The following is an 18,842-nucleotide window of genomic DNA, read 5'->3' as shown; positions in this document are numbered from 1 at the left end:
ACAAAAATTCAATGTATATTCAAAAACATCCTTAAGAAATCATGAGACACTTTTTAGATAACTGAAATTAATTACTTTGTGATTTAACTTATTTGCTTTTGCATTTCATTATTTATAAGGAACCCGTGATTTTCTATGAGACCCATGTAGCGAACTTTCTGACAACCTATCCCAAGTTAGAAGCTTTAGGTAGGCTAGGTATACAAAGACACCCCGAGGACATACTTGTCCGAATCTCAAAGACCACATTAGCCCTTAATTTTCATTCATTTCATTTGCATAACAATATCACATTTACTTTCATGCTCATGATTGGTAGAGGTTTTTGCCTATACATTTAACAAATCTTATAGTAATGCTAGATCTTTAACAAAATTTAAGGACCAGATCAGTTCATTACTGAAAAGCAAGCATTCTCAGCCATATATCTGAATATGTTTCCCACAAGAACATTGTATAATTTAAGTTCAGATTAAGGAAACCTTGCTACTTTGTGTCTACCAATATATCCCAAATTGTAATCACTGAACTAAGCAGTTATATTACGATTAAGCAGACTTAAAAGCTAAGTATCCTCACTTCTAATCATCTTAGAGCATTAACTTAAATCTCTTCATATTTTTGTCATTTTCAGATTTTTCACATTTTTATGAGTTTTTATGACACTAAGAACTCTTTTTGTATTTTTATGACTCTAGCTATTTACAGACACAAACTTACAAAATTAGTTCTTTGAGAGATTTAATATGAATAAGCATTTTTCATCCCATTGAGAAGAATTAGCTTCTCAAATCGAGTCTTATCAAATGCTTTGGTATATAGATCAGCTAAATTATCATCGGTTATAACCTTTTCCAAATGAATTAACTTCTTTTGGGCACAATCAGGCAAGAAATGATGCCTAATATCAATATGTTTGGTGACCTTATGCATGACAGGGTTATTTGTAATGTCTATTGCTGACTTATTGTCTATTCTAATAGGAGTATCAAGATAATCCGTACCTTAGTCACGAGTTTTTGCTGAATCCACAATACCTGGGAACAACAGCTACCAGCAGCCATATACTCTGCCTCACATGAAGACTGAGCAACACATGTCTGCTTCTTGCATTGCCACGATACTAATCTCCCTCCTAACAACTGATAACCTCCAGTCGTAGATTTTCTGTCATTGTTACAACCGCCAAAATCCGAATCAGTATATGCAACAAAATCAAACGTTCCTCCCATTGGATACCATAGACCAAGCCCTTGGTTTCCCTTAAGATAAAGTAGAATTCGTTTTGTTGCAGTCAAATGTGACTCTTTTGGATTAGCTTGAAATCTAGCGCAAAGACAAACAGCGAACATAATATCTGGACGCGAAGCCGTCAGATACATCAATGAGCCAATAATAGCACGATAATAAGTTGCATCCACAAGTTCATCTTTTGGATCAAGCACTCCTAAACCATGATTTTGCTGAATAGGAGTACCATATGTCTTGGACTCTAGCATTTGAAACCTCTCCAAGATGTCATCGACATACTTAGATTGGTGAATAAAGAATCCATCTTTCCTTTGATCTACTTGTAGTCCGAGGAAAAATTGTAATTCTCCCATAGCACTCATTTCAAATACATTTTTCATGCTCATTTCAAATTCTTTGCACATCTTTATATTAGATGAACCAAAAATGATATCATCCACGTAAACTTGTACAATCAGATAATCTCATTTCTTCCATTTGATAAACAATGTGTTGTCTATCGATCCTCTTGTAAAGCCATTTGTCAACAAGTGCGTTGACAACTTTTCATACCACACTCTGGGTGCTTGATGCAATCCATAAAGAGCCTTATCTAAACGATATGCTCTTCTTGGATAATTCGGATCTTCAAACCCCGGTGGTTGGTAAACATACACTTCTTCTTTGACTTCACCGTACAAGAAGGCACTCTTAATGTCTAACTGATACACCTTTATACCTTTGAAACTTACAAAAGCTAAAAATAACCTTATAGCTTCAATCCTAGCAACTGGTGCAAAAGTTTCGTTATAGTCATATCCTTCTCGTTGTGCAAACCCCTGAACAACCAAACATGCTTTATTTCTGGTAACGATCCCTTTGTCATCTCGTTTGCATTTATATACCCAACGAGTTCCAATCGGTTCTTTACCTCTAGGCACATCTACTAACTCCCAAACTCCAAGTTTTTCAAAATGAGCTAATTCTTCTTTCATAGCTTCAACCTAACATGGATCTTGAAGTGTTGCCTTAACATTCTTAGGTTCTACTTGTGAAATGAAACCAGAATACAAACACTCAGTTATCAAACCAGTGTCTTTCACTTCACAGAACAAACTAGTTAGTTCTTTATTCAACTGATTTCTAGTTCGAACAGGTTCTGTAGCATGTCCAAGAATATTTTCAACTCGATGATCCTTATTAATTCGATATTGAGGAACCGAATCAACATTCAGACTTTCTCCTAAATTTGTTCTAATCTGAAACTCAGGAGAGCTGAAATCATCTTCCGATTCTTCAGAAATAGGATCATCATCAGGCAATGTAACCTTCGATGGAGTAGGTGGTGTAGTGTTTGCGGGTTCATTATTGTCTTAATCTAGTGTCTTATCCTTATCCTTACCATTTTCATCAACATCAATAGTAGACTGAACGTTGGTTGAAGTAGTATCGACATTTCGAGTAGGCGGAGATATAAGAGTATTATCCATGTGATCTCGTAAGATAATCACATCATCAATTGTCTCAGGATCTGAATAAGAATCAGGACCATGTAGTGAACTAAACACACTATCATAATCGAAGTTTTTGCCACTTCCAGAATGTATAGCGGGCTTATGTCTGACAATCTTGACATTTGTTCCCAATCAACTTTGCCGGTCTGTTTGTTGTAAACCCGCCGAATTGATGTTCCCGGTTTATAACCCATGAGAAATCCCTCTTCAATCTTTGAATCAAACTTTGACTGAGGTAGATATTTCAAGAAAGTACACGGTACACCAAATGGTTCAACATTATGTAAATTCGGTTTCTTCTTATGTAGAAGCTCATAACAAGTCTTATTATGACGCTTAACTACTGTAACCCTATTTAAAATATGACAAGCTGTATTCACCACTTCCACCCAAAACATAGTAGGAAGCCCTGAATCTGCAAGCATAGTTCTGGCTATCTCGATTAGAGTCCTATTCTTCCTTTCAGCAACTCCATTCTGTTATGGTTCATACGGAGAACTGTATTGATGTTGAATTCCCTTTGACAAACAAAAGACATCCATCACATTAATCTTTAATTCAGTTCCGTTGTCACTCCTGATTCTTTTAACCGAACTCCATAAATGTTTTCAGTTTCAACAAAGAAATTTATCAAAATCTGCGGAGTTTCATCTTTCGATTTAAGAAAGAATACCCATGAGAATCTTGAGTAATCATCAGTAACCACCAAACAGTAATACATCCCACCGATACTTCTTACATTTACTGGACCAAATAAATCCATGTGAAGTAACTCAAAAGGATTAGCAATAGAATTTTCTTCTTTCGGTTTATGTGCAGACTTTTGTTGTTTACCTTTCAGACAAGGTATCCAAACCGTTTCATGGGAACGCCGTCAACTAAACCATGTTTGACAATGTCATTCATCTTTCGGAAATTGATATGTCCCATTCTTTTATGCCATAGTAACGATTCAGATTCGTTTGCTTTTGATAACAAGCAAACAGACTCCTCTGGATTATCAACACCTAACACAAGGCCATAGATGTCTCTCTTCCTAGGAGCTTTCAGCAGGATCCAGTCTTCAGGAATAACATATCCTGGTTTCAATATAAGTGCTTCTTTCTCATTAAAATGGACAGTGTTACCCTTGTCACAAATCTGAGAAACACTTAATAAATTATGTGATAACTGTTCCACATAATTGACTTTCTCCAGCGTAATCTTCACATTGACAACATCACCTTGGCCCGAAATGTTGCCGCCCTTGGGACCTGCGAAACTAACGTACGAACCATTTACATCTTCATAATTGGACAAAACATTCTTGTCCCCTTTCATGTGCCGAGAGCATCCACTGTCAACATACCAAAGACTAATAGGCTTCCTTGGTTCTCCCTGCACATTAGATGATAAGATGGTTAATTTCTGAAGGGAACCCAAACCTTTTGAGATTTAGGTTTGCCGAATTCATCTCTAATGATTAATTCGGTCCAATATCCATCGCTCTTTAATGGAGCCTTGGATGAAGATGGTGTTATAGACTGTTTCTTAGGTGAGGTGAAACGAGTCTTAGGAGGAGAATTCCTTGGTGAGTGAGTACCAAATCTAGGTTGACTCCCTAATCGATCATAGAATTTAGACGAACTATTAATTCTAACAGGAGGGGATTGATTTAGTTGAGTCATCTTCCTAGGTGAATTACTCCTTTGAGGTGTACGAGAACGACTCGGACTTACACTACTAAAAGTAGTATTCTGTGAAGGTCCCTGTCGTTTTGGAGTTTTAGACCTATTATTATGAGCAACAATATCTGAGTCACTAGATCCACCAGAAGACATACCCTTATCAGGACATCTCCGTTTCCTATTTGGACAGCAACTATAAACATGTCCTACTTCATAACAATAGAAACACGATTTTCTAGCTCTTGCTTTCTTAGCTTTAACATCAAACTCAGCTGAAGTCATACCCAAACATTCCTTAAGTTCAATTGTGGCTGACTCCTCTTTTGACAAACCAGTTGACTCATTTTTACCCGAAAAATGTACTTTCTTTTGAGAATTTTTATGAGTCTTGTATGGAGTTAAGGGGACTTCACTAGACGTAGATTCATCCTTATTCCATACTTTATCAATCTTGTCATGATCGATCTTTTCAAAATCAATTTCATTTGATGTAAAAACAGTATCACATCCTTTCATTGTAAAACATTTAATGTTCTTATCAACAGGACAAGTTGATTTTACTTGATTAGATCCTTTAGAAGTACTAGCATCATACTCTCCATTCTTAGGATCTACTGATTTAACAAATGAACTTTCAAACTTATGTTTCTTGTTAAGCTCTTTAATTTTATCAATTGAGCTTTTAGAGCTTTTAGGGGTCTTTGGATCAACATTTTGTTTTTCTGAAATTATTGGATCAACTTCACCACTGTCAATCTTTTCAGTAAGCTGTGTTAGAGATTCTGTATAATTATCATTGAACGGACCTCTAACTTTGTAATCAACACGATTTTCTCAACCGAATTCACATCAACAATGGCGTTTGGTTAGTGTGTGTGTTCTTGGTGTTTGTGTGTGTTTTGAGAGAAAATTGGGATCGAGAGTGTAATGTTCAGGTTTAATGGTATGAATAAAAATGTGTTGTTAATGTGCCGAAGTTAGAATTTCTGAGGAATTGAGGGTTATTTATAGTCCAAACTATCTAACTATGCTAATTAACACTATTAGCCCCTCAACTTTAGAAATTATCAACTTATGATTTAACAACAAGTAAGTCCATAACTTAAATTACAATGTATCACTATTTTTGGATTTCTAACATTCTCCCCCTTAGTGATATATTGTAATGTCTGAAGTACGTGTTGATTTGTCTTGTAGGAATGAATTTGATGAGCCCGGTGATGAAGACAATTGGTGTATGAAAACAAGTCTTCAAAGCTTTCTCATTGTCTTTGGAGAACTTGATTCAATCTTGGTCTTGGACTTCTTGAAGTTAGATCATCTGTTGTTTCTCAATGTTCTTATAGAACAGAGAATGATGAGTGTGTGAATGTCTTGAATCTTTGAAGATTGCTGAATCATGAATCAGAGTTGTCTTTTGAGGTGCGGAAGGTATGAACTTGTCTTGAATTCTTCAATCTTCGAATCTTGAAGTCTTGGAATGAATTTTCAGAAATATGTACTCTCCCCCTTGAAGTGTGCAATATAGCTTTAGATAAAGTGTTTGTTGTATGACGTGAAGATCTTTTATTTGACGAATACTCTTTTTGAAGCTTTTCTTTTTTGTCTTTAATCTTCAATCTTTTGTTCTTTGAAGTTTTGATCTTTGTCACATTGTCTTGAACACTTTTGAGAGTAAACATTTCAAAAAGGTTTTGGAAAGTCTCTTATGAAGTAATCATACTTCTTATTAATCCATGAGTAATCACAGTCTCTTTGATTTTTGAAGCTGAATGATAGTATCTCTGAAAGCAATTAAAACAACCAAACACAAACTTTTCTCCTTGTCCTTATCAATCATTTTTCTCCTTGTCCTTATCAATCATTCAATCATATTATTTTCTCCCCCTCATAATGACAAGGTTGGAAACCAATGTCATTATGCACACATTGATTGATTTAAATATTTAGAAGAAATAATCATGACTAAAATTTAGACATTATACACATGAAGATTTATCAATAAACAAAACATCAATCTAATCACATAATCCAACCCAATTGTTCCTATGGATGACTAAAATGTAGGATTGAAGTTGTTTGGATAACCGTTGTATCATGGTGTTGGTGTTTTCTATGTTCGGGTGATGAGAAAAGAAACCGGATAAGAATGATCCGTTAGCATTCAAAAATCGAAAGGATTAATGAAATGACCGAAGGAAATGTATTATCATTTATCGGATTTCCTATATATCATTGAGACATGCACAAAGCAAACCTCTAACATAGTTTGGTCTTTTGGCTTTCCAACCTCAAGAATGCTTTAAAGAATGTAAACCATAGTCAGTGTCACCTAGGCGTTCGATAACCATGTTCTACTAGCCTTAAAGACTTTTATGAAAAATCCAAGGTCACAATAGACTTCTTGTTAACTCAATAATTACCAAAATGCAATTATGAGACCTACGTTCAAAGCTGGAAATGATGTTAGCAATGGTAGGATTTCCATTTGATCATCGTGAAATATCATCTAAGATATCACTATAAATGTTCCGGCTATATCACAAAGATAAGCATGTATATCACAAAGATATGATGCAAATGTGTCCTAAAGAATGAATAACGATCAAATTAATGATCAATTATAAGAGCTCTAGATACAAAGTGATCAAATGAAGTCGGGGACTGGAGCAGAGTGTCACCCTTTTTCAATATCAACATCTTCCAAATGAAGAGTTAATAGAGATGAGAAAATCTCCGTGAGAAGTAACACAAGCATTTGTTAAGAAACACTTGAGTGGTTAGGTAAAGATGTGCATTGCTTCACTGGGTTCATGAAGGCTTTTTCAATACCGAAATATCAACAAATGACATCCGATAGAAATGTGTTTTACCCGGCGATTTTAGAATTTTAGAGAAGGGTATCAATTCTTTTAACCCTTTTCTCACAACATGATCACCATAACCTCTCACTTTTCGACTTTACTCCCTCCAACTTAGTTGCACAAATTCATCATCACTCAAAAATACCCTCACGTTTTAATGAAAGAAGTGAATACTCCGGGGTTAGATTTCATCGGCGATGATGAAATTCATGGAGTAGAATTTTGAGAAAAACCTAGTCGCTCATGTGCAAACTAAACACCGAACTTCCTTTGAAGCAAATGTTTCGGAAAAAAACATTAAATGTAAAAAAAATGTTTAAACAACACATTTGAAGTTTGAAAAAGATTTGAAATCACAAACTCCCCCTTTATCTATGCAAAGATAGATCGAAAAGATTTTCATAGAAAAGGTGGAGCAAAAATGATTTGTGTGAAATCAAATCAAGGTTTATCAAAAATGAACTCAATCAATTGGTCAAGATGAGATAACTCAGGAGTACACAAAGGCGTTCAATCCTTTGTTTCTCATATCAATAATTGAGAGTTTTTGAAATAGGTGTAACAAAATTGCAATTAACATCTTGTATTATACATATACATTCATATAAGACTACTTGGAAGTACACAAAGGCGTTCAATTCCACGTTATCTTATATCAATTTATATGTATAACAACATGAATTGATTCCAACTTTGAAACATAAATAATTTTTCTTTTTAAGACTGGGTTGCATACAGAGTATATGCAAGCCATTTTGAAATAAATAACACAAATAAGCACGGGTTATACACTGAGTGTGCATAAGCCATCTTGAAATAAATAGTTCAATGAAGAACGGGTTGCATACTGAATATACGCAAGCCACTTTTAAATAAAAGAAAATTAAGAAATTTTTTTTGTTATTTTTCAAAATTTTTATTTTTGTATTTGATTTTTTGTTTTTCAATTTTTTAATTTTTTGAAAAATGAATCAAGAATTCTTTCCATGGTAAAGTGAATTAAGGATCAAGATTTAGCATACCGAGTTTAGAGATTAAGAAATTAAACCTCTTTTCGTCCAGTGGTTTTGTGAACAAATCAGCGAGTTGGTGGTCAGTTCCCACGAAATAGAGTTCGATGTCACCTTTCTCAACATGATCTTTGAGAAAATGATATCTCATATCAATGTGTTTTGAACGTGAGTGGTTGACTGAGTTGACGGCAATTGCAATGGCACTTTGAGAATCGCAATAGATAGGGACACGATCATATTTCAGACCATAGTCAGTAAGTTGTGTTTTCATCCATAACACTTGAGCACAACAACTAGCAGCAGCTACATATTCAGCTTCTGCTGTAGACAGTGATACGCAATTTTGCTTCTTGGATGACCAACTTACAATCTTATCCCCTAAGAATTGTAAAGTACCAGATGTGCTTTTGCGATCAAGCTTACAACCTGCATGATCTGCATCTGAATAGGCAGTTAAATTGAATCCAGTATCCCTTGGATACCAGAGACCAAGATTGGGTGTGCCCTTCAGATAACGAAAAATTCGTTTCACAGCTTGGTAATGTAAATCAGTAGGAGCGGCTTGATACCTAGCACACATACATGTTGCAAACATTATATCTGGGCGAGATGCTGTAAGATACAACAATGAACCAATCATGCTTCTATACCTCTTTTGGTCAAATGGTTTCCCATTTTTATCAGCATTTATGTTTGTACGAGCAGCCATTATGGTTGAAATTGAAGAAAAGTTAGTCATGTCAAACTTTTTCAACATATCTTTTATGTACTTACCTTGTGATATAAAAATACCAGTTGGTAGTTGTTTGATTTGTAGACCCAAAAAGTAATTCATTTCCCCAATCATGCTCATTTCAAAATGATTGACCATTAGAGATGAAAAATTTCGGCAAAAAGTTTGACTGGTTGACCCAAAAATAATGTCATCAACATATATTTGGACAAGTAAAACATGTTTACCTTGCTTACGAATAAACAGGGTAGGGTCAATTGTACCTTTGGTAAAGCCTCCTTTGAGTAGAAAAGTAGATAAGGAATCATACCATGCTTGAGGTGCCTGCTTCAAACCATAGAGAGCTTTGTCTAACCTGTAGACATGGTTTGGCTTTTTAGGATCAACAAAACCTTCAGGTTGCTCCACGTAAACTTCTTCTTTGAGTTCTCCATTCAAGAATGTTGTTTTGACATCCATTTGAAACACTGTGAAGTTTCTGAATGCAGCATAAGCTAAGAAGATACGAATGGCCTCCATTCTTGCAACAGGAGCGAAAGTTTCGTCGAAATCCACACCAGGTTGTTGGCAGTAACCCTTTGCAACCAATCTAGCTTTGTTCCTTACTACAACTCCATTTTCATCCTTCTTGTTCTTGAAAATCCACTTGGTGCGAATTGGTTCTTCTTTTCTTGGATTTGGAACCAATCTCCATACCTTCAGCCTCTCAAACTGAGCTAATTCATCTTGCATTGCTTTAACCCACTCTGGATCACTAAGAGCTTCAGAGACTGTTTTGGGTTCAATGTTACTCAGTGAAAGTGCAACAAGACACTCATTGACTGTAGTACGGGTAGAAACACCAGCTTGTGGATCTCCGATGATTTGTTCTGCAGGATGATCCTTGCGTATACGTGACCACTTGTTGTCATGAAGAAGAGGATCTTGTTGATGAAGGTTAACATTATCATCATTAAATCCAGAGTTCTGTTGAGCAATGGAATCATAGCTTGGAAGAACTCTTTCCTCAAAATTTGGATGATCAAAATCCAGTGGTACATACACATTTGGAGTATTTGATGGATTTGTTGTTTGGGTGATTTGAGAAGGTTGTTCTTGATCATTCTTTTGAGAATAAATATCACTTGAAGATGATTCTTCTTGCTCTGTAGAATTTGAGAATAAATATCACTTGATCATTCATGCTTTGTTTGAATGGGGTCATTGTTCGGAATTGGTTCAATGATGACTTGAGGTTCCTTTTCTTGAATCGGTTTTGAATTGTAGAATTCTTCAAAAAGAATATCTAGCTCTTCACTTGTTGGAGTTGGATATTTCTTGAATTTTGAAGCTAAGGTAGACGTCCTTGAGGAAGCACTTAAAGTACTTGGATCACTAGTTGTTGGTAGCAAACTTTCTTGTTCAAATATCATACCAGACATCTCGTCAAACCAAACATTCATGGTTTCTTGAATCGTGTTTGTTCGACGATTAAAGATGCGATATGCAATTGATGTCTTTGAGTAACCAACAAAGTAACCTTCGTCACCTTTCCTTTCAAACTTTCCAACATTTTCCCGATCATTCAAGGTATAACAAACACACCCAAAAATATGGAAGTAATTGATGTTGGGTTTGCGTTTGTTAATAACCTCATAAGGAGTCTTCTCATGACGCTGATTGATGATGGACCGATTTTGAGTATGACAAGTTGTGTCAACAGCTTCAGCCCACATGTTTGATGGTAACTTGGAATAAGCAAGCATTGTTCTTGCTGCTTCCACCAGCGTACGGTTTCTCCTTTCAACAACACCATTTTGTTGCTGGGTACGAACAGCAGAGAATTGGTGAGTAATGCCTTTTGATTTGCAAAAGTCATTGAAGATGGCATTTTTAAACTCAGTACCATTATCTGAACGGATATAACGGACTGGAAGTTGAAGATTCACTTGAGTGGAAGTGATGAAATCGATCAGAATTTGAGTTGTTTCATCTTTTGAAGCAAGAAACTTGACCCAAGTGTATCTAGAATAATCATCAATGATAACCAGAATATATCTCTTCCCGTTTCTACTTTGTACTTTCATAGGCCCACAAAGATCCATGTGAATCAAATGAAGAGGTGCCAAAGTGTGTGGAGTTTTCTTTGGTTTATGTGAAGTTCTCTTGATCTTCCCAACTGCACAAGAAGGACAGACATGCTCACTTTCATATTTGTAGTCAGTCAAACCTTCAACAAGTTGTTTGTTGACTAAAGCATTGATGGTTTGATAATTCAAGTGAGAAAGCCTTCTGTGCCACAACCAAGAATTTTTTGAAGTAGCTTTTGAAACAAGACAGATATTATCAGTTGGTTGGTTATCATCAAGATTAACTGTGAAAAGATTGTCTTCACGATCTCCGCATAGGATATCAACTCCATCTAGAGTTTGGAATTTGCACAGAGATTGTCGAAAAAGTACTTGAAGATTGTTGTCACAGAACTGTCCAACACTGAACAAGTTATGACTCAGGCCTTCAACATAATGAACTTTCTTAATGACAATTCCGTTTCTTTCAATCTCTCCATAACCTAGAATTGGAGCAAAATTGTTGTTTCCGAAACGCACAGTTCCCATGAATCTTTCAACAAAATTCTTGAGCAATGATTTATTGCCAGTCATGTATTTTGAACACCCGGAATCGAGTATCCATACACAGATGGTTATTTCCTGCAAACAAAAATTTAACCGACTTTAGGTACCCACTTAAAGACAGGTCCTTTGTGATTAGTTAATACAGGCAGGGGATATAACTTAGGAGATGCATACAAACATGCTTTTATGTCAATATACTTGTTAACAAGCACATTATCAATAAGCACATTTGGATTGAACAATCGAATATTAACGCATGAATCAAAAGTAACATGTTTACCAACATTCAAACCATGCATATAAGAACAAGAATTAACATTGTTTACAACATCACAAGGCCTAGCCTTGGCACCATTAACATTGTTTAACTCAGAGGACTTAAAAGATAAATTGTTTGACTCAACAAAAACATACTTCTTCTTTCTACCATCTTTTCTTCTTCGCCTTTTCTTCTTTTTATCAACATTAGTGATCTTAGGTACTAATGACTTAGCTACCCATTTAGACTCACTAATCAAGCTCTTTCCACCTGTTGGATTGACATTAAGAAGATTAGAATGAGAGGTTTGAAGCACTTTTATCTTTTCAGACTCTTTTGGAGGTGCGGAAACTTCTTGTTTTTTAGATTTATCATGAGAAAACCAGCCATATCTATCCCTATACCTAGTTGCACCATTTGAAGCATCCCTATTTAGCAAAACTGAGCTAGACTTAGACACTTTAGAATTTGAACTAGAATGAGAGCTAGACGAAGAAACATTTGAATTGATTTTCAGAAGTTTCACTTTGTTGTATTTGATTTTGGGATTGGTCTCATCTTGTTTGGTTTTAACATGCTTTTCTGGGGTAGAATACTTTGTTTTTAACTTATTGATTCTTGGTTTGGTGACAGTCTTTGGTTCAGTCTTGATGGGTTTGGAAGTAACCTGTTTCTTTGAATAATATGAAGTTGGAGGTTTGAAAAATGATTTTGGAGATTCCTCTTTTGATTCAACTTTGATTTTGGTAGATTCAATCTTTTTCTCAGTTTCAGAATCAAAAACATATTCTCCCTCCATGAATGTATCAAAATCAGATTTGTTGAATGGTGAAACCGGAGAGAATTTTGAAAAATTAGGAGTTTTGTTCTCCAACTTCACACTATTGGTTGTCTCAGGAATAAAATCAATTTGAACTGACGCTTCTTTGGTTTCACAAGAAAATTGAGTAGAAGTAGCAACACCTATACTAGCACAAGGCTTAGGGTGAACAACTAACTCTTCAGGAAACTCACAAGTGAAAAACCTAACGTAGTACCATATCAAAACTAAACTATGTGCAAGTTCGTCATTCGATAAATCAGATTGCACATAATCATCAGCTATGCCAGTAGCAGTATTTCGACATGAATACTCAAAAAAATCAGTCAAGGTTTGGGTGGAGGTAGGATTAGATGAAACATAAGTAGTCTGAGTTGAATGATCTATTGAGAGACTGAAATCTGTTTGTGTAGAAACATTCACACTGACTTTCTTGATATCAACAACATTTGTTTTTCCAAAATTGTGGATGGAACATACACTTTAGTTGGTTTAGGTGGGAAAACGACAGATTCTTGGTTTTGAAAATTAGACGCAATCTCTTCTAATTCAAAAATTGAAGACTTTTTCATTTCGTAAGAAGTGTTGATGGCATCATAATTAACCAAAAATTTATTGTTTTGAATTTTCTCAACTTCATCAGTCTCAAATTCGTCATTCAATGGACGTATGAATTGTTGAACCATACCAAGTCTTAAAAATTTTTCATCATACAAGGGTTCGATTTTTTCTTTGGCTTTTTGCAATGGAGTGATATTCTCAAATCCCAACCCAAGAACAAGTTCTGATCTATCAATCTTTGACTTATTGAAATAGGCAGTGAAATCCAAAAGAGGGTTTTGTTCAACTTTGTACAACTTTTCTTGATAGAAAAGTATATTCTTTTTATGTTCCTCAATTTGGCTTCCAAGATTTTCAATCTCAATGCCTTTTAAAAAACAGGTATGATTTAAATCAGAAACTTTTCTTTCAAGTTCAATTGTTTTTGGTGTAGCCTCTTGAAGCTTTTTATTTAGAATATCAACATCCATTTGTCTCGCATTGGCACGAAGCCATTCATTAGTCTTTTGAATTTCAAGATCTTGATTGGCCTTTTCAAGATCAAGAATGGTCTTTTCTAAATTATGACACTTTTCCAATAACTTAGAGTCAGGGGACGCATTCATTTCACATTCTTTGACCAAATTTTTTCTTTATAGTTTTGAAATTCTTGTTTCATAGCATCATATTCAAAAAGAAGTTTAGAATTTTCTTCAAGAAGTTTTGTGTATTCCCTTTTTGAAAATATAATGCTATTTTTCAATTTCTTGTTTTTGTTGGCTAAAGAAGTGTAATGATTTGTCAGATTTGATAAGGCAATTCTACAAGACTCTTTATCCTTAATTGAAGAAAAAGTAGAGTCGAGATTTACCTCATCATCGGGATATTCCTCGTTAGTGTTATCAGCCTCCAGCATCTTATCTTTGCTCAACCTTGCCATGAAACATACATTGGCAGACAGATCTTCATCTTCATCATCAGTAAGCAAGAGCCACTTGTCATCTTCAGCAATCAAGGCTTGACCGGCTTCAACTTGCTTTGCCAGAAGCATCTTCTGCTTGTAGTATGCATAATCCTTTTTGCGAGGCAGTTTGCAATCCACAGCAAAATGACCAGGAAATCCACAGTTGTAACACTTTTTGTCAGATTTCTTCTCTTTCTCCATGATTTGTTTCTCATTTTCTGCTTTCTTGTCTCTTTGCTTGGAGACAGTTGTTTCACCTTGTTCAAAACTCTTGTGATGATATTGTTCCTTCTTTGGAAATGCACTTGTTGATGAAGTTCGAAGATTGTTGTTAGTTGGCCTCGATTTGAAATATTTCTTCTTGAAATGCTTGGTAACAGCGGCAAGAGCTTGGTAGAATTCATCAGGAACACCATCTCTTGGAGCCAAGTAATCTTCTCCTTCCTCATCAGACGAAGAAACAATAGTCATTTGTCTTTTAAGAGCCTCAGAAACCTTTCGTTCAACAACCAATGCCAAAGGATCAGTAGATATAACTTCTGGCACTTTGTTGAATGAATTATTGCTTAGAACTTTGCTCTCATTCAACTTGAAAGATTCATAAAGAGTATGAATGGTGAATTTGGTCAGATCTTGATGTTGTTTGATTTGGGTTCCATATTCTTCCCATTCGGAACCAAGTGCTTTAATAAACTTGATGTTCAACTCAATCTCATCTTTCTTGACCTTGTTCTTTCTCAGTTCATTGATCACATTGCAGAATTGGTAGTAGACGGACTCAAGAGATTCATTTGGAGATTTCTGAAAATTGTCAAATTTGGTTAAGACATTAGTCAGTCGAATTGTTGAAGTTACATCAGAACCTTCCATTTGTCTAGCAACTTCATCCCAAATCTCCTTTGCTGTGTCGAAAGAATCAACTGAGCCATAGATCTCATCAGGAAGTGCTTGGTACAAACATGATCTAGCTCTGTTGTCAGCAGCAGTACGATCTCTTTGTTCAGCGTTTAAAAGATCAGGAGTCAAAATGGTATGGGTAGTAGGATGACGATGCATAGCAAGTCCATTGATGATTGAGTCCTTAAGCATGTGACCATTTGTCTGACGTTCAATGTAATCCATGAACCTTTTCTTCCAAAGTCCATAATTACCACGATAAAGAACTGGTGGTCTTGTATCAGTACCAGAGACAATGCTTCACGAGTAGTCATTTGAAATTGATTTGAATTGAGAATTGAATTGATTTTTAAGAAATGAGGAAAATATGAAACGATCTAATTTGTAATGAAGCTGAAACGATCTGAATTTGATGTGAAAATGAAACGATCTAAAATGAAGAATGAAACGATTTGTTTTGGAGTATGAATGAGACGATCTGAACTGGAGTGAAAATGAAACGACTTGAACTGGGATTTAAAGTGAAACGATCTAAATTGTATGAAGAATGAAACGATTTAATTTGGGGTAAGAATGAAACGATCTAATTCTGGGATTAAAAATGAAACGATCTGTTTTTGAATTAAAATTGAAACAATCTAAATTGAATGATTTTCTGAAGAATGAAAATTCTAAGTGTTCTGAAATGATTTGAGCAGAGTTTTGGTATGAATTGTAATGAAATGAATTGAGCAAAACCAATCACAAAGATCAGTTACCCAAATGTAGTATGATTTCCAATCACAACTCTGTAGAAATTACTCAAACCAGAAAAAATTCAAGTGAAACTTGAAACGATCTAAAAGAGATCATTCTTGTTTCTAAGAGAACTGAAACGATCTAGATCGTTTTGGTTCCTCTTCAGAATTTCTCAATAACTTGTATAATTTTCAATAACTGAATTGACCAAAACTAATCCAAATGATCAGTTAGCCACAATCAGTTATTCACAACACAACACTTATCAAAACGATCAAAATTTGAATCGTTTGACAAACCACAACACTGATATGAAAATATGAAGGAAAGAAAAACTGAGACGATCTAAATTAAGATCGTTTTACCAGTCGTCTTCAACCTCTGAACATGAACAACTCCATTGACGAAATTTAAAACTTCAAAATCTTTTGATTTTCTGAGAATTGGAACATGACACCACTTGCAAACAGTTTGTTTTCACCTCAGCAATGATCCGATTAACAAAACTTAGCTTATAACACAACAGAATCAAATCCCAAATTTTAGCGCCAAAAACTCAAAATCTGAACTTTTGATCCAGATTGAATTAGAACATGAAACTTGAGAGGATTATGTTAAGAACTATGAGGAATCGAACGGTGAACAAACATTTGTGATTTTATGTGATTTGAGAGGTTAATTTTTTTAATTTCAGAACGAACAAAAATGACGAACAGAAGCAGAAATAAAACAGAATTAAAGGTGATTTGTGATGAGAAGTGATTGAATTCAGTTATGGATCGAGATCAGAACGATGTTTGCTCTGATACCAAATGTAATCAACACGATTTTCTCAACCGAATTCACATCAAGAATGGCGTTTGGTTAGTGTGTGTGTTCTTGGTGTTTGTGTGTGTTTTGAGAGAGAATTGGGATCGAGAGTGTGATGTTCAGGTTTAATGGTATGAATAAAAATGTGTTGTTAATGTGCCAAAGTTATAATTTCTAAGGAATTGAGGGTTATTTATAGTCCAAACTATCTAACTATGGTAATTAACACTATTAGCCCCTCAACCTTAGAAATTATCAACTTATGATTTAACAACAAGTAAGTCCATAACTTAAATTACAATGTATCACTATTTTTGGATTTCTAACAAACTTCATTATAACTCATACCCAAACCACTTTTATCTTTTGAATCCGGTGGTACAGGTTTTTGCATTTGCATTGATCGTATTAAATCAGATCACCTAATTTGATCTAGTCTTGTATTAAGCTTAACTATCTCCAATTTTGCGTCAACTAATTCTTTCTCCTTTTTAGAAAAATCTTCAGTTAGTTGAGCATATTGTTCATTTCCTACCTTTTCCATCAGAACTGACTCCTTTAGTGTTTCTTTTAATGCAAGAATATCCTTATCAGATGCACGAATCTTATCTTGATAAAGACTTTCCTGTTTTACCAAACCAGAATTTTTGGCAAACAAAGAGTCGTTTTCCTTTTTAAACATGTTGTTCTGACTAGTTAAGTTAATAACTGACTTATTCAAAATAAACACCTCAAGTTTTAAGTCCGACACCATTCTACACACATCAATTATAGAAGATAAAGAACATGATACCTTCTGATCTGCAGCCTTGCAATCTGCCATGTATGCAACGAAGTCTTCAGTTGTCATACCTTTAGGTATCTCAAAGTTCTTCATCTGTTCTTCAATGCTCTGCATAGAAATGTCATCAACAGGATTTAATGACTCTTTCTTTTCTTCAGATGCTTTTACTGCAGTCATTTGTTCACTCTCAGATCCTACTGTCTCAGCAACATTACACATATTCTTCTGTACTGTCTCAGATGCACTTTCTTCACTTGAGTACACAGCATAATCAATCGTTGCGGCTACCTCATCATATAATTCTACCATATAGACATGATTCGAGGTATCATCGGATTGTGTATCCCATTGATAAGTATCATCTAGATTTTGAACAACAACAACCTTTGACTCCGAAAATGGTGATGAAACTGGCTGCTGTGGAGTAACAGGATATGTAATCATTGCTTGCGTCTTATGATTATTTGGTGTAACACCGCCTTGATTATAATTTTGACGACCAGCAACAGTATTATCAATTCTCTTAGGCCTTTGACACTCTCTTGCAAAATGACCAAATCCATCGCAATTATAACATTTCACCTTGGATTTGTCAAAACCTTTAGTGCCATTACCTATAGGTCTACCAGTTCTCTGAGTGAATCTTCTGACCGTAATAGTAAGCATAGCAAGCTGCCATTGTAGATCCATTTCTTCCAAATCATCAGGATCTATTTGATTGTAATCCTCATCAATTACTGCAGGATCAGTAACATTTCCCCTAATAAATGATTCATGAGCATTACAAAAGGCTGAGTAAATACTCATTCTTCCCTCTGCAGAACTCATACTCATTGGCATAGAATGGAAAGATTGTGCATTGCTCTTAACATTTGAATTTGTATTGTCATAAGCAACATATCCGGCAATACCATCAACATCTACTTTTGGTGTAGCTTCTGCACCACTTAGAAATGCATTATTTCCTGAGCTGGAACTTGCTAAATGAACAGACTTAGCATGATATAAGGATGGATCTTGTGTAAAATCTGAGTGAGTGTCCTTAATCCTTCTCTTCATATCTCTGTTCTTTAGCTTGGATACTACCTTCTCAAAATCCCATGTACCGTATTCCTGATCATCTTGAAGTTGATGAACATAATCAGTCCAAGTTTTAGGCAGTAAATCCAGAAACTTATCAACTAGCTCAGTTTGAGGATAAACAACTTCAAAGTATGACAATTCAGTGGTTAGATGAGTGAATCGAATAATAATCTCATCAAGAGATCCCCCTTTCAGTCCATTAAAGGCTTCATATTGACGCTTGAAAAGCTTGATACGGTTTTTCTTCAAAGTTACATCACCCTCACAATACCTTTCGAGAGCATCCCATAAATCCTTTGAAGTAGTGTACT

Source organism: Erigeron canadensis, chromosome 4 (genome assembly GCF_010389155.1).
Source record: "Erigeron canadensis isolate Cc75 chromosome 4, C_canadensis_v1, whole genome shotgun sequence".
NCBI lineage: Eukaryota > Viridiplantae > Streptophyta > Magnoliopsida > Asterales > Asteraceae > Erigeron > Erigeron canadensis.
The sequence above is the reverse complement of the archived record's forward strand: the minus strand, read 5'-3'. Positions refer to the sequence as shown.